Source organism: Danio rerio, chromosome 13, assembly GCF_049306965.1.
Source record: "Danio rerio strain Tuebingen ecotype United States chromosome 13, GRCz12tu, whole genome shotgun sequence".
NCBI lineage: Eukaryota > Metazoa > Chordata > Actinopteri > Cypriniformes > Danionidae > Danio > Danio rerio.
Window position 1 is genome coordinate 19,032,387 of NC_133188.1, and position 24,211 is coordinate 19,056,597.

At 35.4% G+C, this 24,211-nt stretch overlaps 1 protein-coding gene and 1 long non-coding RNA gene across 6 annotated transcripts in view; both read right to left on the reverse strand.

Moving 5' to 3' along the window:
• lrmda (leucine rich melanocyte differentiation associated) overlaps window positions 1-24,211 on the reverse strand; it is a 597,893-nt gene that overhangs the window by 180,580 nt on the left and 393,102 nt on the right.
• Window positions 14,406-20,175, reverse strand: LOC141377001 (uncharacterized). Its single transcript, XR_012388745.1, has 2 exons — window positions 18,915-20,175; window positions 14,406-16,372 (listed from the first exon to the last, which is right to left on the reverse strand). It is a non-coding gene; the product is annotated as an uncharacterized lncRNA (long non-coding RNA).

Sequence of the window (24,211 nt, forward strand, 5' to 3'; positions counted from 1 at the left end):
GATCATTTTACTGACTCTGCCCTTTGAGTCTCTATATCGAGATGGACAAATCTTTTTTCGAGTTATTTTGTTCAATTTGCCAAAATAACATTAAAATAATACGAGATGCTTCCAAACACAACCATAACAAGCCCAAAACATTGATCACACTACTACACATAAGTCATAACTAGAATGCTACTATACAATGCAATGCTACTAAGGACGAGAAATGAATCCTTCATTGTATACCTGGTGTTTTATCTATGATTAGCTCTGCTCACCTCTTCTGGCATGTCTTTAAATTTCGTCGTTCGTTCACCTGACAGACAGTCCCATATAAACTTAACTAATAATAAAAAAGGCTTTTAATGTATAACCTTATATAATTTCCCCTCCAGCTTTATTTAATTTATGTTTTCATTTTTTTTTCTGTTCTTTTTCGCTTCTTTAAAATGTAGTATGCAGATTGCATCAACATCTTTGTTGTTGCTAATGTTCTAAGCTTCTGTAATCTATTGTTAACTGTTTCTGAAACCAATATAAATAAATAAATAAATAAATAAATAAATAAATAAATAAAAATCTTAACTAATGCTTACAGTCTGGAAACACCCATGATTAGTTCATGATTAGAGTCTTCGGGTTTTTAAGTCTTTGGGTTTTTAAGTTTAAGTTTGTTCATTATGTGACAGTATGTAAAAAGATGACTTAAAACCAAGGACTCCAAAACTAAAAAGGATCAAATCTTTTTCTGGCTCTATATTTATTTAACTGGCTGTCTCTTAAGTGAAGAATGAATGACTCAAACCCAATAGAGCACTTGAAAAATGAACTAATCGTCTACTCCACCTGCACAAATGTGCAAATGTGCAAATGTAGGAATCACTCCCTGAGAGGACTCAACATTCTTGGGTCACATAAAAGATTCATTCAAAATGAACTGGACTGATGGAGGAGTGTTGTTTTAATAGAATTTGATACAGCACATTGAATAGAAAGAAAAAAAAGTCTCTGCATTTCGCGATGCAGGTGTCTGTGGTCCTTCACTGACACTGACTTGGTGCACAGCCACACCTGAATGAAATAACCATGCAAAACACGCTGAAAAGTCCTACATGATGATAATTATTTGATTAAGGTGTTTACATGTCTGTACTGCACTTTAATAATGTGACTAAAATTAGCATACTCCAAATGTCTTAATTTTTTTTTCTGTTTAGTTCGGTTAAGACCTTAATCAGATTAAACTCATCAAAAATTGCTGTTTACATGGTAGAATCTTAATCAGAGTATTTTTTTGATCACATTAAAATCAGATTACTGGTGTCCATGTAAACATACTCACTATCAATCAACATTAAAAATTTCACATTGCTTTCCCTGCATAATGCCAAAAATAGCTCCATTAAAGAAAATGATCGCTCTCCAAACCTCTGTGATCTAATAATATCATCTGTTTGATAGTGAAGCGGGTTAAATGTATTTCATCAAGCGTGTGTTATGAGCAGGCCTCAATTTCCCTCAGATACTTTCTGAGGACAGCTTGAATCTCTTTAAAATTTAATGCAGCACACAATACGCAATCCTCCTAAAACTTCCTAATTAGTCTAATTTACTTGATTCTACACTGTTGCTCAGAGCTATTATGTTGATCAAAGGCAAACTAAAGTGATGTCAAGGGACCGGTGCCTCCAATATCCAAGATACAAAACTACTGAATCAATAGAGCAAAACAGACAGCATTGCTAAGTATAGCTTTAAGCAAACCTTAGCGCCAAATACAAAAACTTCAATTGAACCCATTGATATTGGCATGAAAAATGCATGATTTCAGGAAAGTTCTTTTATCTATGACAAAAGATCAATAGCGGGAAGGGGTTATGAAATCAAAGCTGTTTTGCTAGTCATGCTACCCCCCCAAAAATAAGCTTTTCTTTTACAAAAATGGTAGAGCGCAATATTGAAGAAGAAAGGCTTTGAGCGAACATAAATAATCACATCTAAAGAAGCAAAGAATGATTACAGCTCAGTGTTTTAAACTTTCCTATTCAGCTGCGGTGTTAGTCAGTAAACTAGACAAGAGAAGTCAAGTCAGATTAAAGCTCACCTGACATGACATTCAGCCTAAACGATTAATAATGGCCGGTTAAGTGAGGTTCTGTTGAGCGGAATTCATTTTATTAGATCAGGTCAACTGTGCCGTACGTGCAAATGTGTCTGGCTTCATTTACAGTGTGACTATTTTTATGCATCTCCAGCAAACAAGCACACAATGGGTTTGAAGGGTGTCTGACTGCGAGATCTACTGGAGCGTCACTCATCTGTCATCAGAATTAAAATAACAAGTTACGGATGAGTGATCTGACAATACCACTGACAAACTAGAGAAAACAAGTGCTGAAAAGATGATGCGACATCATTGGAAATACAATTTGCACTTCTGCTTATCGGTTTAATTTTGACTAGGTGTGCTTACTCTAAAAGAAAATTAAATACATCCATTGTCAAAGCGATTAATTAGGCATTATATAACATCAAATGGCAAACACTAGACATACAAAGAAGAATTTCCTAGCTTAAAAAGACACAAAGTGTCTGAAATTTAGCTCTTAGATCAAGATGACTACATTAAAAAATGCTGGGTTGTTGTAACCCAGTCAAACTTAGACAAATCTAACTATTGGGTTAAAAAGTATCATTTAAATTTATCCGAAAAAATAACACAAGTTGGCTTGGCGTACTGCTACTACTAGGAATAAAGAGTCAACTCCAAAAGAGACAAGCTACGGTTATACTGCTCATTCTCGAGCACGATGAACATTAAAGGTGCTCGCTTTTAATGCCTGCTCACGTGTTGCTTTTAGATTTCGCAACCACGAGTACTGTAGAATATTAGAATTAGTGCTGCAGGATGAAGTTTGCTTTCACTTTCAAATTGCAATAAAGCAGAACTTGCAGAAGTTTGCATTCTGTTTTCAAAAATGATCTGCCTGTGATGTAAATTTTGCTGTCCTATGAATTATATATATATATATATATATATATATATATATATATATATATATATATATATATATATGTATATATATATGTGTGTGTGTGTGTGTGTGTGTGCTATTTGCGTGTGTGAGTAAATTTGGAGCTGATCAACATCTTATATAAGCACTGTAGGTAGAGGTCTGTAATGCAGTACAGCCGCAGAACCCTTCCAGATTTCTTGCGGTATGGGAATAAATTTCTGAATTAAACGAGGTAGCAGTCGGTAACTCAAAAGTGTTTCCGATGTTATTTCAGAACAACATATATGTTTATTCCTCATTCTTATTATCCATCGGTACAGCTAGTGCAAAGACTGTTACACATGCTGAACGCATAGACCGGTGCGTTCTGCATGTGCAATTTAATTGTACATCTGTGCACGGATCATCTGCATAGCGGTCCTCGGAGCGGGCTTTACCAACATGGCAGAGCAAAGTAAAAATGCTCTATCCTTGAAGGACATTCAGCTTGCATTAGAAAATGGTCAGATTACAGTTAGGAAACCCACATCAGGCAAGTCTGATGTGTGGGATTCTTTTTCATGCATCATAGACTTTTTTACCCTTTGTACTATGTGATAGGCTAAATGCATTAAAGTTTTACCCTTTAGTAGTCACAAGACTGGAACCTAAGTCAAATTGAATATCTAAATCTAACTCTAAATCTAGCTATTTTGGTTATTGATCAGTTAACAAACGAGCACCTGTTGCCGCAAAAATAAATAAATAAATAAAAAAATAAAATACAGAAATGAATAATCTCAATTGTGGGTCGTGTTTTGTGTGACAGTCCGCTACACTAGATTATTTCCTTCTCTCAGTAGGCCTACTCACTCAGTATTCAAGTAGGCCTATCAAACGTTTATATTAAGAAGATATTTAATAAAGTGTTAATAAAGTATAAACTATTTTATTTTTGACTGCATCCGATTTAAACTGCTAGTTTTGTCTGGCCAGAGGAAAACTGCTCACAGTAAAGCTGCAATTGACACAATAGCTTTGTGTAAAGCACAATATATTTATTATTTAGTTGATATATATATATATATATATATATATATATATATATATATATATATATATATATATATATATATATATAGTTTACACTTTATTTACACTTTATTAAATATCTTCTTAATATAACGGTTCAATATGGATACAATACAATAGAAATAAGCAACACATCTCTAGTGCTTGCTTTTCTGTTTATTTTGAACAGGCAGAAGGGTATTTTCACAATCAGCTACAGAAGTGAAGAGGTTCTTATGATGCAAAAAAAAAAAAGCGTAGTACAAAATAAACACATTTTAACAGCAACACTTATTTAAACTTTAAAATATTAAAAAATATTAGCCCTCCCCTAAAACAACAGAAAAAACTCAAATTGAGTATTAATTTTAAGATTCAGCAAGCTTGAAAATTGAAATCTCTTTTAATGTATAAGCTAGCACTGTGTACCTATAACAGCAGGTGCAGTGGACAACAACTGTTCAATATTGTGTTTGTGCATAGAGAAGGGACTCAGTCACTCAGTCATCACGTGATGAAAATGCCACTTCGACATGCAACTGACTGGAACGCAAATGAATTTGGAAAAAGAAAAATTCACTAATGAAATTCACCTCAAATGTTTTTTGTTACTCCTGTTTATAGATAACTGACCAACAAAAGAGACATTAAAAATAAGATGAAAATTGTAGCAAACAAAAAATAGTTTCAAAAAGATGATTTTTCCAAGAAAATAAACCATGCCCCTCCACTACTCAAGTATACCAGTGGATGATTTGTTTCAGTGTGAGGAAAACAAGGATTTAATGAATGCTTCACTGTGATTGTATCACAAACCTGTCTTATATTTGCTATTTTTTAATATGTCATTATTTTAAAGATTATGTCTTGAGGATCTGATTAGTCTTTGCTACTGCGTATGTGCTTTCATTTTCTTTATTTCATTTCAAGTTCAGGCCGGGTGAAACCCATGGCAGGAACATATCCATTTAGATTTCAAAGAAAATATGTTAAAATTAAAAAGCAATCATAAGTTTGATCCTATCCATGTCTAAAGGGATGCCCTTAAATAGTTATTAGTTTTCTGCAAGCATCTGTGTTTATTGAGATTAAAATAAGTTGACAAATGGAAAATGGGATGAGAAATATTGTTATAGCAACACTTGTGACTGCTTTGGGAAATAACTAAATTAATTAAAATTTACATGATTTGACAGTGACTTTCGTAACCAACAATAAATGTGGTGTGATCTGACCGGGGCTTTAATTGACCCATCGCTAAGCCACACCCGAAAACCGCCACCTACCAATCGTGGCTTAGCAACTGTAGCTATACGCTCAGGAGCTTGGTCGAGCTTTTGAGCAAGGAAAACAGGCCATAGCATTGTGCATATGGATTTTGCAAATCTGACACCCGGTCTCCTTAAAGTTTGAACAGGGTGGTAAAATTTTCCCTTTTCAAAACCTAAAACCCAAGAGGAAAAATGCCAGCGTGGGTCAAGCTCTGTGAGGGGCATTAAAGGAGCGGAGTTAAGTTGGTTTTGTTTCAATATTCCTGACACAGTCATAGACAGCAATAACTCACTAACCTCTTACCATAAACAGAGCTGAACTGTTTCCGACAAAAACACAAAGCAGGTGATTTTTCCCAGCTGTCTTTTTCTTATTTTTCCCTCGATATCATAAGCACTGCTCCGTTAAAGCCCTCGCCATAGTGGTCATACTAATAGCGGTCATATATTCATCTGTTTCAAGCAACGAATACTTGAAATTACATATCAACAGTACAAAACAGAGATGTGATCACAATCTGAGCACTTATGATCAACATACTTCATCCGCAGCTGTTTTTCAGTAATTTAGATAATTTTGTTAAAAGAAATTAAAAACAAAACAAAAAAAAAGCCTCATGTCCATGTCAGAGCTACAATTCACCGATGTTTTCATCTGTCTTTTGAAGATTAAATCATTGTTGACAATGTTATAGCGGGTTACTGTCTGCTTTTATATTGGGTGTTGGTCGGATTAATATTTGCTGCTATTTATACTTTAATTTGCATTTCAATTTATAGATTTTATTAGTCCACTTAACTACAAATTAGAATAAAAACTGTATAAAGAGCACGCAAACATGCTGACAGGTGTACAGGTAGGTACTGTAGATTGTTAAGGGTAAATGTTGCTAATATTTGGCACAAATCCATCAGTTTCCCCTTTCTGGCTGTTCTTTCTGTGAATGAATTATGTAGAAGCACTGTCTATGTGTGTTTCCTCGTCGATTACTAACGCTGTATTTCATTGCACAACAATTAATCTATCAGGCTTTTTGGCTAAAAATGAGAAATTAAGGTTTAATTAGTTATTATTATATCATTATTAAATTTTACCTCTCCTGCTGTACATGAACTAAGCTGTTGAATGGTCAGTGTATGATGCGGCTAGGCTAAGCTAGCTTCAATTTTGATTAAATTATTTTCTAATCGGTTGCCTATTTTGTGCTAAATGTATCCCTGTAATGCATATTGCAGTCTTTTTTTGTCTGGCTTTCTTGGATACCTTACCTGTTCGTCAAAAATGACTAGTTATATCGCTGGCAATTCCTGACACCGTTGCATACACATTGTTATAGACGTGCCAGGCACGAAAGCTTGACAGTCGTAGCAACAGTAACTAAGGAGGGCGGTGCTTAGCGAAGGGTCAATTCTTTTATGTTCAATCCAATTAAATTTGTAAAATCTAATAAGTTAACTTAATTCCCTCATGTTGTCTCAGCACACGTGTTGTGTGGAACCAAGAATTTTTTTTGTACAGTGTATACAGTCCTTTTATATGCAGTTCAGTAACAGGCTAGGACAAAATGATCATCTGCCAAAACATATCTTGCAACCATTCGTTTCTATTTTTGTGCTTAAAGCCTAAATGCCTCCACATTATAAATGTTTGACAGAAAAGAAACCCTTTCAAGCAATCTCAACTGCACGTCTGCTGCATCTGAATACACTGAGAGGCATAATTTTGTGGTCCACTCCAGTATGTCGAAAGCTAGTTTGGGATGAAAACGGTGGCAACCGCTGTCAGCCGAGAATCACGGTTCAGTCCAGCTCTGAAAGTAGAGTCACACAGAGAACAGAGTACATCGGGACGCATGCATGGGGCCGAGACACTTAGAGCCCGATGAGGGAGAGGGCAGATAGCAATCAAAGCTCTTTTGGATTTGTGTGCTGTGGAAGCCTAAACAAGGCCCGTGTTTTCATTTCCATACGCCATGCTCCGTCTTTTCTTCTGACAGAGATAAGATGTATAAATTATGAGCAGCTGACAAAGTCGACTCCAGCGCCTGAGGCTGCTCATCAATCATGTCCTGTGTGTCAGCAGGTAAGTGATGTGGCCCCCGGAGGCACAGCCCATTCTTAGGTGGAGGGGGAGAGAATTGGAGAGTGAGAGACAGGAAGAGAGAAAAAACAAGCAAGAAGAGTGCCTGTCAGAGCCTCGGCTCCATTGGCAGCTGATCTGTATTTAGCAGACTCTTTAAAAGAACAACAGCAGCAAACACAGTCACGACAGCCACGACTCAAAACAAAGAGGATGAACTGTATTTGTGCTTTAAGCAATTACATATCCATTAATTCAAGCTGTATGTAAACTCAGATTTTAGCTTCTGGTGATTGATGCATCCAAAAGTTTGAATGTTTTGTGAATGTTGTGAAATGGGCACATCATTATTATTATTATTATTGTTTTTAACTATTTTTAATTTGACCCACTTATTGTACGGTCTAACACAGCTCCACAGGACAAGGGCATGCTATTTTACTTGAAGGGGCTGTTTGTAAGACTGTCATAAAATCTTTATAATCATGACATGACAAGACATGAATATGAATGAGATTTGATGCATGCTTATGACAACTGTCATTAAGTGTCATGTGCTCAGCTATGTCATTTCAAAAGCAAAGGTGACATTGTTTGAGATGTCTTTGTTATGACAACTTGACGTTACCAAAAACAACATAAATTTTCTTTGTCTTAACAATGCCAAGACAACAAAACCTATCAGTGTCTTTGCCATGACAACTTGACTTAAGCAAGGCAACATAACTTATCGAAAATCTGTCATAAACATGATTAAGGCCATTAAAACTGTCTCATGCATTTTAAAACAGCATCATTAATATTTTTATTTGACAAAGTATTGACACCTTAGCTGAGAAAAAATACTCATGACAATTATAATGGCCTCATGATAATCATGATTAAAGGGGTGGTCCACTATGATATCATATTTAAAACTTTAGTTCATGTGTAATGTAGCTACACATAAACAACATATCTGAAGGCAATATTCTCACAGTTCAATGCAAAGGGAGACATTGGCTTTTACAGAGTTAGCTTAGCAAAGCTTAAAGCAAACACATTTTGGAGACAATAAAAAATACACAGCCTAGTTAGATCACAGGGGCTTCCGGTTATGCCCATTCACCACACGCATACACCAGTGCAACAACGGGGCATGGCCAGAGGCGCTGTAATGTTATAGCGGAGAAAGCTTAAATGCCGTCCAAACTCTGCATTTTTTACACAGCTTCTTCTGTTTCTGTATTTGGGCTTTCAAAGAACATGACACACAAAAGAGAAGTGCTTACAATTTCATTTTAATTATGTTCTAGAGAATTATACAAAATATATATAGCTAGCATTTGACAAAGGAGAACTTCCAGAATCTTTCCTAGTTCAGTGCTGGAATCAGCTAAAAACTCCTCCAACCGACGAAGCTGTGGATTGTGAGCCACAACATGTAAGTATTTTTATTTGTTAAAAATTTATCTATTACATGCACAGTTCCTAGCGTTAACATTGTGTTGTAGTGAGGATGTAAACAAGGATGTAAACAATGGGAAATGTTGTTTGGCACTGTTAACAATTTAGCTACAAATCCATATTCATCAGTCAAAACTGCTATGAACACCCACAATCTTTAGCAGCGCTACATTGTCTCTCTACGCGGCACCCATATTACTTACACATGCTTATTCCAAATATATGTGAAAGACACTTGTCTGATTTTATTTTAGAGAGCAGTCGTGAGGTTCAGCTGTGTGCTCGAGGATTCAAGCACAAACTACTGCGGTGAAAAGCTTCTCTGACTGTTTCTGACTGACTGTTTACACAGCGCAAAAAGCACATGCTTGAAGGCGCGTGACGCCTTGTGGTGACCTAGAGCTGATCTGCGAATCACAGCACATAATGTTAGATGGCCAATCAGAGCCTCTTGAGGGCAGGCCCTTCAGAGGAACTAGGAAATATGACAGTCGTTTTTATGTTAGCTTAGTAGCAGTATATAATCAAAGTAAGGTTTATTAAAAAATAATGTGATTTTCAACAAATGAAGCATAAGCTTGCAGTGCTTTGCATCTTCTAAACACAACCAAGCCTTAAAAATACACTGTGGACCGCCCCTTTAGGACAAGTTATGTTGTCTTAATAATGTCAAGCTATCATAACAAAAACATCAAATTTTTGCATGATTATAAAGGTTTTATGACTTATTATGAACACTATAACTCTTCAAGTAAAGTGTTACCAAATTATTTTAGAAAAAAAATAAATAAATCATGCAAGTTGGCTTTTGGGAAGGGGCAAACTTATTCTGTTTAATATCATTTTAACTCCTTTTTATTATTTTATTCAATCAATTTAATAGTGTGTGTATTTTATTTTATTTTATTTTATTTTTATTTTATTTTTAGCTGGAACCATTAATAAACTATTACTTATTACTTACTGTTTCTGTTCTTAATTCAAATTTTTGAAGTTCTTATCACATAACTGTTTCGTATTTTACACTGCACCAGTCAGATGGTCAGATGGTTCAGTCTGTTGCGATTGATCTACCGCTTGTAGCACATCAGCAATAAAACGCCCAAGACCATAAGTGAACTTTGAGTTGTCCTTTATCCTCCTTGAAATACAACATAAATGTCATCACAAATGCAGTGCCAATATGCACAATAATTGTAACAACAAATGTTCTTGAGCAACAAATCAGTGTTCTTTTTGATTCTCAATGATTTCTGAAGGATCATGAAACACTAAAGACTGAAGTAATAGCACTAGATCACTGAATCTCATTTACTTTAATTACTTTTGCATTCCAACAGAAATATAAAGTCATAAAAGATTGGTGGTTTTGGTACAGGAGTGCATTTCTCAGTGAATATCCTTTAAACGTTCCATCAGCAGTAATGGGTGAATAAGAACAAGTGTAAACAACTGACAACAGCCTAAAACTGCTGGTACAGCTTGCTGGAACATGAAGTGCTCATTTGCACTGTGACAAAAAAAAAATCAGTTCAAGTCATATAAACAGCACATACATTCATTTATTTGACACAGAATAAGAAAAACCCGACACTCACGTCAAAAAAGTTTGAAAGTGAAATAGAAAAGTTAGTAAAATAGAAAAGAACCGAAAAAATATTGAATTCTGTTTTAATGTTTTAATGTTTTAATTCCATGTTAGGGATGTGTGTTATTCTAACACGATTCCTTGACGATAGCCAAAACCAGGAGTCTGCTCTCCACAAGATAGGGCTGAACAATACATCGTTTGATCACTGACACTGTGATATGTGTATCTGCAATAGTCACATCACAGGGTTAGATTGTTTATTAAAGATTAAAACAAATATAGTATTATTTAAATTATTTTTAATGATTTATTATTGCTATTTTGCATTTTATTGTTCAATTTCTGTACTTGTATACTGTTACAGGGTATATGCAGGAGTTCTAAAGGCAATTTGAATAACTTTTAAAGTTTTTTTAAGGCCTTCTTAAAATATTTTAAGACCTCATTGCCACTTCTAATCAGTATCAAACCTTTAACGTAATAAACAGTTGTTAATAAACAGTTGTAGTTAAATAAATCAATGGAGCACAACCATGCAGCAGAACTCAGATAAGCTGGGAAGAAACAAAGTTTAAACTCATTTTTCTTCAACTAGGAGTACGCAAACTTACATTTTCCCATTTACCAGTTTTGCTCTATAGTTTCGCTACATGTGGAGAATGTCACATCATGTTTGTCGTAAATTATGTGACATCACCCGGATGGAGGAGCTTGGCCGGACACGCCCCGAACCAATTGCGTGGATCGAGCAAACCGTTGTTAATATTAGGCGGAAAATAAATATATTTATGCTTTTTTGGAGTCAAATAGTTTGGACAATGCTTGAACAAAAGTCAAGACCTCGAAAAACGCAATCAAGACTTTTTACTACCTTTTAGGGGCCGTCATTTTCTTGTAATTGCTTTATCAACTTTTAATACTTTTTAAGGCCCCAAGGACACCGTGTTAGACTCCCTTGAAAACCATAAGGCACTGTTTTTTTAATTTATGTTTGCTTGTAATTTATTAAAATTAATGCAAGTCTACTGCATAGATAAGGAACTGGCCATCCCAGTCAATCTAAATTAATGAAATCTTTCCAAACAGAGCTTCAAATTATCTGGTGAAATTATACTCATACCACAAAATAAAGTAAGGGAAATAAGTATTTAACGTTTCACCATTTTTCTCAGAAAACATAGTTCTAAAGGTGCTGTTGACTTGGAATGTTTACAAGATGTTGATAACAACCAAACAAATACATGTATGAAACAAAATAAGTTGTGTAAAAAAAATAAAATGACACAGGAAAAAAAGTATGGAACACATGAAAAAGAGAAATGTAAAAAGGCAGTTAAAGTCCAGACAGCAGCTGGAATCTCTTATAACTTATTCTGCAATCCTTTGCCTTTCCTCATTGTAAATTATCTTTAGCTGCTTCAGTTCAACATCTACATTACCAGGATGATGAAGATGAAACCAGAGTGGACATTAAGCAAGACAATGATCCAAAACCCAGCCAATAAAACTGTTAGATGCTTTCAGAGAAAGAAAATCAAGCTGTAGAATGGCCCAGGCAATCACCTGACTTAAACCCAATAAAAATACAAAATAAAAATCTGTTTGGATAGACAAAACCCACTGAACTATCAAGATTTTTACATTGTTTAAGTCTGTAAAACACACACCTGAGCAATGTATGTGACTTCATTCTCCAAATGAGAGTCGTCTAGCTGCTATCTTGCACTGTATATTGCAGTAAAACAAAATATCGTAATTTCAAACTTTGTATAGCCCTACCACAAAGACCACCCATTATCTGAGGGTGGAGCAGCAGACGTTTCCTCAAGCCACTAACGTGGGTCATGGATATGTGATAAAGCACCATGATAACTCGCTTTGAATGTCGTCTGAAACCAAAGCCTGCTAATGAATGTGCAAACAACACGACAGAGCAAAAAAAAAAAAAAAAAAACAAGAGCTGCATGTTCGCACCTACAGCAAAGTCGAGCCGACAAGCCTGTTAGAATCACAGTAATAAGCGCTGATTTAAAGCGTGGTCCACCACACTGGTGAATGCCACATTTAACAAATGCTAAACAACTCATCCCATGAAGAGTGTCTTCCCTGTTTGACAAAATGGCATTCATGTAGAGCAGGAGAAAGGGCAGGATAAAATTTCACGGCGAATGCCGAGCGCTGTGAGATAAAGGAAATGAGACAGCTCTCGGGGGAAATGACAGGTAAAACACAGATGTTTACACAGCACCGTGCTGGAGAATACGCTTGGTTATTTCATCCTTATCTGGCTCTCGCGGGCATGGAGCATAATCTGTGAGAGTGGATATAGCAGTGGCTGTGGCCTCGGCGTCAGCGTGGGTGAGTATAGATGAGAGACGCAGCGTGGCGGCACACGTTTACCTGCAGCGGCACGGCCTTGCAGTGACATGAACTGCGGAAATGCTGCTGAGGTCACAATCCGTGCTGCTCAGGCCTGCGGGCAGCGTTAAACAAACACAGGCTGAGAGGGGGTGACATAACAGCACAAAAACACACAGCAGAGATGCCCTGAACACAGCTCTCACGGTGTAGCCCTGAGGGGGAAGGTGTAACGGGCATTAAAATTCATTAGAAAACAATGCTTATTGGTGAACATCGCGTATCACTGCACAAAAATCACTGGGAATTGGTTAATAATGAAAAAATTCAAATATATATATTTTTTTGTTTTGTGACAAATAAAATTACTTAAATATTAGATGTATCATTAAATGATATTTAAATAAACCATTTATTTCATAAACTAATGATGATACACAGTTGAAGTCAGAATTATTAGCCCCTCTGTAATTTTTTTTCCCCCCAATTTAACAGAGAGATTTCTTCAACACATTTATAAACCTAATAGTTTTATTAACTCATTTCTAATAACTGAAGTTTTTTATCTTTGCCATGATGACAGTAAATAATATTTGACTAAATATTTTTTAAGACACTTTTACACAGCTTAAAGTGATATTTAAAGGTTTGACTAGGTTAATTAGGTTAACTAGGCAGGCTAGGGTACTTAAGCAAGTTATTGTATAACTATGGTTTGTTCTGTAGACCAGGGGTTCCCAAACTTTTCAGCCAATGACCCCCAAAATAATAATGCCTGTGACTCGCGACCCCCAATATCCCCTGAGGTGGTTATAAATACAGGAAACTTGCATGCAAATGCGCACACACACCAATAGACCAAGTCTATTCTTCATTTATTTATGTATGTAAGTGCTGTAAATGTGCCGGAACGTTTAACCTGGTATTATAAAATCAATCTGCTGCATCTGACGCTATTGCTTAGTCTTTTATATAATGATTACCCCAGGGGTCGCAATCCAATAGAACTAGTAACTATGAGATACTATAGTAACTATATAGTAACTATAAACAACTATTTTTTTTTCTTTTCAGTAGGTTATCGATAAAATATGGTAATTCTTATGGTTTAATAAAAATAAATAGATATTTGGAAATCACCAGGCGACCCCCCTTCATTGTCCCGCGACCCATTGGGGGGTCCCGACCCCCACTTTGAGAACCACTGCTGTAGACTATCAAAAAAAAAGAGAGCTTAAAGGGGCTAATAATTTTGACCTTAAAATGTTTTTTTTTTTAAATAAAAAAAAAAAAACTGCTTTTATTCTAGTTGAAATAAAACAATTAAGAATTTCTCCAGAAGAAAAAAATATGATCAGACATACTGTAAAAAAAAAACTTTCCTTGGTCTGTTAAACATAATTTGGAAAATCTAAAAAAAAAATGTATATATAATAATAATAATAATTCTGACTTCAACTGTGTGTGTGTGTGTGTGTGTGTGTGTGTGTGTGTGTGTGTGTGTGTGTGTGTGTGTGTGTGTGTGTATGTGTGTATGTGTGTGTGTGTGTATGTGTGTATGTGTGTGTGTGTGTGTGTGTGTGTGTGTGTGTGTGTGTGTGTGTTAAACATGTTTATATGAGTTTAAACGCAACTACTGATTTACTAATGCATTTAACTAATTACAATTAACAATTTTCATATAAACACTAGCACTTTACATCACTGAAAAATAAACAATAAGATGCTAATCAAAGCATTTGGTTACATAAAGACATTTTCATTTTAAAATGCATAGGTTTTGCTACAGTTATGCCTTCCATTCCACACTACCCTAAAGTTTTCGAGCACTGAAAACTGAGCATTTTGGAAACGCTGAAGAGGCCATTTTCATTTTAAAATGCTGCTGCTCCATGTCAGTGTGGATGGGGGAAAACGGAGACATCTGAAAACGGAGGCGGGCAGCAGTCATTTGCTTATTGGCTGTTTCTCAATATTAAGTAGCCTACAAAATGTTCAGTCTTGCATCCTTTCCTTGTAAGTTCAGACTACGCAAGTTTGATAGGGAAAACAAACTCCAGAGGACACGTCTCACTATTTTAACAATAAAATGAAAACATGATATAAGGAACTGTCAATTTTCATTTTGATATTAACAACTTAACAGACACCAAAAATGTTGAGGCATCATGGTGTAGTTACATATTTATACGACCGTCATCTTTCCTGTATGCATATATAACAAAACGGAGCCTATAACATAACTGGTTCTTTTATTTTTCATTGAATAATATGAGCATATCCTCTCTTTTGCTGAATCAGTTTTAATAATCAATAATGTCCATTATAAAAGTATAATGTGCAATAAGTTTATACATTATAGGAAATAAATCCGTCAGTCATATGTGCAGAATCAGTGTACGAGGTTACATTATTTTATATATTAACCTATCTTAGTGCTAAGCCAAAACACGTTACCTGAGAACAAGTAATAGATTCAAAAGACCAAAGCCGAAGAGTAAGTCGTTAGATATAGACAAGATGAATTAAATTTCACATTTAACAAATACAGTGTGAGTAGACCCAGCAGTAGATTCTTGATGAACCGTCCGACTTGTTCAGCTCTCAACTGGGGTTCTGTGGTCAAAGCACCCGCTAACTACCTGGAGCTCAGACGCGCCCACATGCTGCAGAGCATGCCAGAGTGTGTATGTGGTCACATGATGTGTGTTTTCAGCGGTGTAGTGTGTAGCGGTGTAGTTCAAAACGCTAGATGAAACACCAATGTGGATGCGGATTGTTTTAGTTCTAAAATGCCGTTTTAAAACTAGAACATTAGTGTAAATGTGGCCTTAGTTATTTAGCAGACACTTTTATCCAAAGCAACTTACAATTGAGCAACTGAGAGGGTATTTAGTGATGTAACTAGGAAGAGACAATATCTACAAGAAGAGCTATTTATTCAAAGCAACTTGCTTGTGCTCACAGAATTGAGTTTGTTTATTAGAGTTTTTTGTGATAGTGAGTATACATTTGCATCATATAATGCATTATATATGCATTATATCAGTGGTCCCCAACCACCGGTACCAGTCCGTGGAACAATTGGTACCAGGCCACATAAGAAATCATAAATTATTTCTGTAGAAAATATTCAACCCACGACTTGGTTTCTTCCAGTCACCCCCACCATCTAACGGAGCAGGAAGAATGATTGCTAGAATATAGCTCAGAGGTGGTTTAAAGTTCTAAAACAGGTATTATACAGTCCAAATCAGCAAAGCATTTAAGGATTGTGCATATATGTGTACGTGCATCGCTAAGTAAGATACCTGAAATCATTGCAATATGTATCTATATGGAGTTTCACATAATCATACTCATTAGGGCTGTAACATGCCAATGCATACATTTAATTCGGCTATACGGTTGTATTATTGTTAATATGTTCGTCAGTTGAAATGTTTGGCACAGATGTTATGTATTTGATGCATATAAACCTTGATTCAAACATAATCAGACCGCGATAGTACAACTAGCGCATGAGCACTGAGTCATGACTAACCTGGATGCACGAACACAGCAGCTGCGTTCACTTGAACCCCCCCCCATTCCCCCATCCCAGCCCACACTGGTCCGTTGTAAAATTGACAACCGTTGACCGGTCCGCGGTGATAAAAAGGTTGGGGACCACTGCATTATATTATATTATATAGATAGTACAAATCTGCATTATATTCTTCAAATAAATAAAAAATGGTAGCTATAGGCTATAAGTGTAAAAGCAAAATCCATTTTAAAAAAGGAGAAAAAAAAGCACCAAATCCAAGCAAATCTAAGCTTTGGTGGGATTCTATAGCAGTGTCAATCACCAACTGGTAGGTAACATATTTTTATGAACTACAACGCAACAGAGTAATAATTTTAGAGATTCACTTTTTCAGTGTTGAAATCTGTCTGGATCATATACCCCATTGTTAAAAAGCAGTGTATATATCTGAGTATTTCAAAGAAAGTCAATGTCCTGGGACAGTAAGGACAGATCAGATCTTAATAGAAAAGTACACAGGCTACTTGTGGTTTTCATGCTTGTGGAAGGAGTTTTTAAAGTGTGGAGTACGTCTGCCCACGGTGTTCACCTGCAGCATTGGATGATATGATAATCAAGCATTAGATATATTTTATATGACTATGTATGTTAGAATGAATTGACCACTGTCTTCGTGAGTTACAGCACAGATTAAATTATATTTTTCAAACAATGCACAAGAACTGAATTTAGTTCATACATGTATGGTAAATGCCAGTTTAAAGTTTATTCTTGGAAAACATTGTTTTGTTTTGTCTAAAATTGCAGTGAACAGTTTGAGAGACATTCTCCAGTCTGTCCTGTTGGAAGCAGCAAACAACCCTTGATTTAGAAGAAATAGCCTTGTTTAATGGAGAAATAGCCTCCCCAAATAAACACAATTTAGCAATTCTAGAGTTAAGGATGTGACATTTGCAGTAAAAATTCAAAACATAAATTCACAGAGAAAGTATATATTAACATCATATTTAAGCAGCTGTATGTATATGTATATATATATATATATATATATATATATATATATATATATATATATATATATATATATATATATACACACACACACACACACACACACACATATATATATATATATATATATATATATGTGTGTGTGTGTGTGTGTGTGTGTGTGTGTGTGTGTGTGTGTGTATGTATATATATATATAATTTTTTATTTTTAACAACTAAACCACAGAGTTAAGGGATCAGAAAATCATCAATTTGTAGACATTTTTTTAAGATTTTAAATTAGGAAAATAAATACGGATTATGCATAGAGTTGTGAACCTAAACTGGTCTCATGGTTTGGTTATGATTACCATGCCTATATTTTCTTCACAGCACAGCAATTCTTGTATTTAACTGTATAAATATATTTATATACTATTTGTAATACAACTTATCCCTTTTAACAAACAGTCAGATATATAAACTGTACCTTTAAACAACACAAGTATTTATAGCAAATATACAAATATAAATATTTTGCTCGCTATCTGAGCCTTGTCTAGCAAAATCTTTCTTACACCTCTATGATTTAACTCAACAGAAAGGGCTGCGATTGGCTCTTACGCACTGGCGCTCTTCAGATCATAGATATATACACTAGATATCGCATAGGGACCCTGAGCATGCGTCAATAGCACCGCCACATTGGTACAATGCTCCCAGTACAAATGTCTTTCAACCGCACTAGTCAAGACAGTGTTGTTACGTGAAGATGCGGGAAGAAGCGCTGTCTACGGGTGTAGTAATGAGCAAAGAAAGAAAACAAAGCACAAACGCAGAACATTTCATAGGTAACATTAAATTTTTTTCTGTTTTTGTATGTTCTGAACTTTTGTGCTAATCAGGTCACGTTATTGATGATAACAGTCACTTACTGCATTCACCATACGGCAAAGCAGCTCCAACTCGCACTTAACACTCGGCTTATGCTAGTTTTGTTGAATAAAATCAGCAAACAATGCAAAAGAAATATGACAACGAGATGCTGCGCTGCCAGAAACTTGTATTATTGTCGGCTAACAGTAGTGAAAGAGTTGTTCGGGGGATTCATTCACAAACGAATCGCTCCCTCCGTCAGTATGAGAAGTGAAAGCAGGAGAGGAGCTGTGTTTCAGGACATGATTAGATCAAATTTAACAGGGAGGGTGAATAGTACATTTCTGTACACACAAACACAAGCTTTTTGTCAGGAATGCCCATGCGGTCACTGATCCATCAATGTAGAAAAGTGATGTAAAATTATAATTTTCGTAATTAGAAAAAAAAAATTACATACTAACATCCAGGAAAACTCCCGGTCATAGATATATGTGTATATGTGTATATCTCTGGCTTTGGATGGCCACAGTCCACCACTGTACCTTGGTCCCGCATTCATTTCAAAGGAGCGCTACCCTGTAGCAAGATGGCGGCGCTATTGACGCATTCCGTCCAATAGACAACAATAGGCCAGGCGACATCTAATGTATATATCTATGTTCACAGATGAGTGACACTGATAAACGGCAGCTGATCACAGCTGATCCATGATAAACACGGTGAATAAAACTCTGCAGACACACACTTGTGTCTGTATCCAGAAGTATTGCTGTAATAGCCGAGAGGAAAGAAGAGAAGTCATGCCAGCAGGTCAAATGGGCCACAGTGATAGAGAGAGAAAAATGGAGTTTCATTCTTTCAATCGCAATGAAATAGGGGCTTCTGCTGTGTCAATGCATGACTGTCCAGCAAACACACAAGCAGCGAAACTGTGCAAAGTTTTTGCGTTTTTAAGTAGTTGAAGTGTTGTAAATACTCACGCTCGCCTCCCTCACCATAGTAAGCTACGGCGACATATCACATATGAGATATATGACTTCAGTACATAATAAGGTGTTATGATTATTACTGAACCGATACCGAATTGTCTGCGTCTGCATTGCGGTGCATCAAAGAAACAATTCATTTTGACTCCGCTAGTTATGGATGTGACCAGGATACAACATACTTTGTAAGAATTATGCTAATTAAACTATACAACCAAAAAGAAACAATGCTAAAAGAATAACAGTTGGCTCACTATAGAACAAAAATGATTGATTTAATTTTATTTGACTATAATGTGAAACATCGCGATGGATGATGGTATTGTCATTGCAGGCGGTGGTGAATTCATTATTTATGAATAATTAATTAATTCATAACAAATTAATTATTTGTAGTCTACCGTTTCAACTACTTAACCCGCATGGTATTTGTTTTACCATAACCAAATCATAAACAAATAAAGATAAGTTACATACTTTGGCATGAATAGGCAGAGTGATCTGCATCGTTATAATGACGTCGATAAACTTGGTTATAAAAAAAAGGTGCACAGCTAACTCAGTATCTGAGGTTTTCGCTAAAATTACTAAGTAAAATGCGTGAAAGTAAAAGACTGAAGCAGTTTACTAAAGCTGTGACACTTTACCTGATAGATAAAAAATAAAATAAACTGAAGAGCTGTTAGATAGAGACAAGATTAATTAAATATCATGTTTAACAACTATAGTAAGACACAATCCAGCGGTACTTCCTTAATAAACTGCTCTCTGGGCTGACTGCTTGAGCTCAGACGCTGCAGTGCATGATAGTGTTTGTGTGGTCACGTGATGTGCGTTTTCAGTAGTGTGTAAGGAGGGCTTTTCAGAAATGCTAGATAAAAAGACAGTGTGAACGGGGATCGTTTTTGTTCTAAAATACCTTTTTAAAACTAAGATGTATTAGTGTAAAATGGGCCGTGTGTATTTTTCGCGAGCCAAAAAAAAAAGTTTCGCTATTTTGGTGCAAACTTTTTTTTCATGGCACTGTTGACAAAGTTGTTCAACAGTCAAAAAAATAAGATATTAAGATAAATGGGCAGTGTAAAATGTATTTCACTTATCTATTTCCAATACATAAAAAACAGGGCATGCAATAAGTAATAAATATTAATTATAAGTAATTAGTAGCAAACCCAAGTCAGTTTAACTGTTTAACATATAACAGTATTTTAGTAATTGTGTGACCAGTGAAAAGTCTAGAGCCCTGTCTAAGGATAAGGAGTAATGGGAAAGTGTGTGAAAATTAGGGATGGGGAGTTGACTTCAAAAGAGGCGAATCCTCGACTCTCAATGGACCAAGCAGGAATCGACTCCAGGACAGGTACTCTCAGGGCCCTATCATACACTGCAATAAGGCCCAAGGCATGTTTGACCTGACGTGTTGCTATTTTCAGACCAGTGCAACCTTAATTTTCTCGTTTTCTGCCAAATTGTTTAAATAGCAAATCCATATGCGCCACTTTGTGGACTTTTGTGTTCCAGTCTTGAAAAGAGGTGTGTTAAGGCGCATTGTTGGCGCGTTGGATAAAAAGATAATATATAAAAATAAAAAAGAAATTTCAGTTTATTCACGACAACTTGCTTTTGTATAAAATTATTGTTATTAGTAGTATTATTTATTAGATGACTATTAATATGTTTTATTAAAAACAAGCTTAGATTTGTTCACCTGTCAGGTTTTGGACCATATGGGGCATGGGACGCGTGTCTTTGGATATAACTTTTAACCACATTTCATTATCATTGCATTCGTCTGCAGGAAATTAGAACTGAATTTAGAAATAGTAAAGAAACAAATATTTGCGCTTAAAAAATTTAATTAATTATGTAGGCTAATGAATGTCTTCAGTGGAGTAGACAAAACTGAGAGTGTACAGAGAGTCTTCAGAGAGTGTACAAAACTGTTTCCTTATCCACAAAGGAGAAAAAAAGAAAGTAGAGGCCGATTGGAGGAGGCTCTTACTTATCCTTGTGCTGCAGATGGTCTGTTTAACTGTTTTCTCACAAGAGATGCGTATCGTTTTTCCACTTACAAAGTCCACCATGTAAATAGCAAATGCGCCATGGTGCAGCGCAACTGACACTTAAAGGGAACGGAAACTCTGATTGTTTTTTTTTTCTCAAAACACACCCAAAACTCATTGAGAGAATAAGCTCAACCCTGTTAGACCACGCGACATGGCGAAGAGCTTATTTATCTGTCCTTAAAATAGCAAAAGTGGATTTGGACACCCCCTTAATGCTTATGAGCTATGCGCTTTAGACTTTGTGCCTAATTTTTAAGGTAGGGATGCCTGATACAACATTTTGACTTCCGATACAATACCGATATTGTAGTCTTCAGTACGAACCGATAACGATACACATACGATATCAGCACAAATCATGAATACTTTACTTTTACCTGTTTCATTAAGTGAAATGTATGAACGGCAAGATCAAACTTTGAACAAAAGTCAGCAACAGTAAGTATGGAAATAAACAACCAAATTATTCACTATTGGTTGCATAAATGTGAACCTTTTACATAAGAATATATAAAAAAGAATTAAAGAATAAATATTGAGACACAAAAAAAAATATCTTAATTAAATAAACAAAATATGTTGTTTAAAGTGCAAAAACTAATTAAATATCACTTTAGTTATTTATTTTTACCATTAGCAAGTGGTAGAAACAGTTTAGAGCAGGAACATAAGAAAAAAAAATTGTGTTAACTGACCAACTGCTAAAGGTTGAGTGTCCAAAGTTTCAATTTCACACACAGCTTTTTGATGAATTTTTGATCCGGTTTTGAGTTGAAAAAGAAAAAACTTGGCTGGTAAATTTCAACAGTCATTTGCAAGTTTGGCAAAAAGTTTTAGGCGCTGTATGTAGACATTTACTTTATACTTCTATTAAGTTTAAATAAAGTTATTTAAAAAAAAAATACTAAAACCATAAATCTTTTCAGACAAGTAATCAGTTTTCATTTGCTAGGGTCAATACAATTGACCAAAAGGAATATGCAAACAACCCTAATGAAAGAATGTATAAATAAATGATGCAAACCACAAGTCATGAGCTCATGGCTATTACTGGCTCTGTTTAATCAAACTTTGCTCCCACAAAGTGTTCTGGTCATGTGTGGCTGGCCTCAAAAGTCCGTAAGAGTGTTTGGACAAAGAGCAAAGCGAAACATTACTGGATTATCTAACTGAAAATATTTGTACCAAGCAGCGATGGTCCCCATTCATCCAACAATAACTCAAGAAAAATAACACGGAGCATTTGATCTGAGTGAGAGATTTCGTGTAAGCAGGTCTAAGCCTATTATTCAGTTAAAGATTTGTTTATTTGAAGATAAACAAGAGCGCTCAAAGAGGCAAGACTTGAGGCAAGACTTGGCGGGTCAGTGACCAGTCAAACCTGGCTTTGTGGAAACATGGAAAATGGACTGTGGACTGTGAAGATGGTTCGGTTATTTTCTTGACACAAAACTGTCAAGACAGCAGTTGGATTTTTCCTTTCAAACCCTATTATGTTAACCATGGATGAAAACAATCAAGTCATGTTTTAGTTAGAAATTTGTTTAAAGTCCAGTGAAATCAAATGAAAGTTGGCGTTAGTATAAAATAGTGTGCTCCAAAACAGAGGCTTAATTCTCATTCTCTAATTAATTCGCATTCTGTAATTTCTAAAGAAGATTTAAACATTCAAATTATTTAAAGACACATCACACTTCAATTTCTCATCAAAACTACTGATTATTCAAATGCTCTCTAGCATTTAATACATCCCACCCCCTTCAAGACACCACTGCTGATGCAGATTTTTTATTTTTTATTTATTCATGTTAAAGAGCGTTCAAGCCAAATGTTCAACTAAATGCTTGCAAATATAAAACAAATAAACAAATAAATAAAAGGCAGCAAATCTGAACTCAGTCATTTGAAATGTGGGGGAAATGTGGGGAAAATACATTGCACACACACATACACAGTCAGTTAACAGGGAATTAGGAGATACAAAATTAAAAGTCACACACATACACCTATTTAAAATACACAAGAACTGTACATTTTTGACTCTTTTAAAGCATAAACAATACCACAATATGTTTGGAAATATTTAAGAAACATGCTAAGTGAATTTTTTTGTTTATCTGAAAAACAACGCTGAAGTCAGTTATTTTGCTTTAAGAAATTGTTTTCCATGCCGGAACGCTGTCTTTGTTTTGGTTCTGGTCAATTATACCTCGGGTTGCTTTGTTGGCATATTTCATTCATCCATTGAGAAAAGCTCTCAAAGTATGCGTCCGTGACCAAAATGCAACCTCCAGTGGACAGTAGCATTGAGACTCCAAAATCAGTTCCACATGAGGTTATTAATTAGTAAATAATATAAACATTACAATCGTAAACATTAGGTGAGCAGGTTACATTGTAACCCAGTGTCCTAACAACACGCTAAGTGATAAGCAATTTTGCTGTTTGCACCAAATTAAACATGACAGAAATTTAAACACAGCCATACAGAAGTACAAAATATGGACTCACTCACTCACGAGATGGTAAGGTTTATAATCTAATTAATACATAGTAAACCTCTTTAACACTAATAAATGCACAGGCTGAATCACTGATGTGTTGGTTTTTAGTCATAGTTTTAAAGTTTAATTTCAAATAGTTTATTTTATTTTCAAGATCTGGGGTGAACTATCCGCTGCTGCTTTTTAGTATATGGCAATAAATGTCATGTAAAATGCCATTCAAACTCACATTATTAGCATTTAACATTCAATAAAGGACACAAGGTGTACCTGAGGTGATCATTGTCAGTTTTTTTATTGTTGGTCACCTGCAAGAAACAGAAGCCATTTCTAAATTATATATGTTAGATGTTGATTAAGAAGAAAACTCCTTTTAATATGGAGAATATTCCTTTAATCACGTGCCATTGCTTTTATTTAGAACACAATTTAAATCGGCCTTTAGGTTCGATCGTCAAG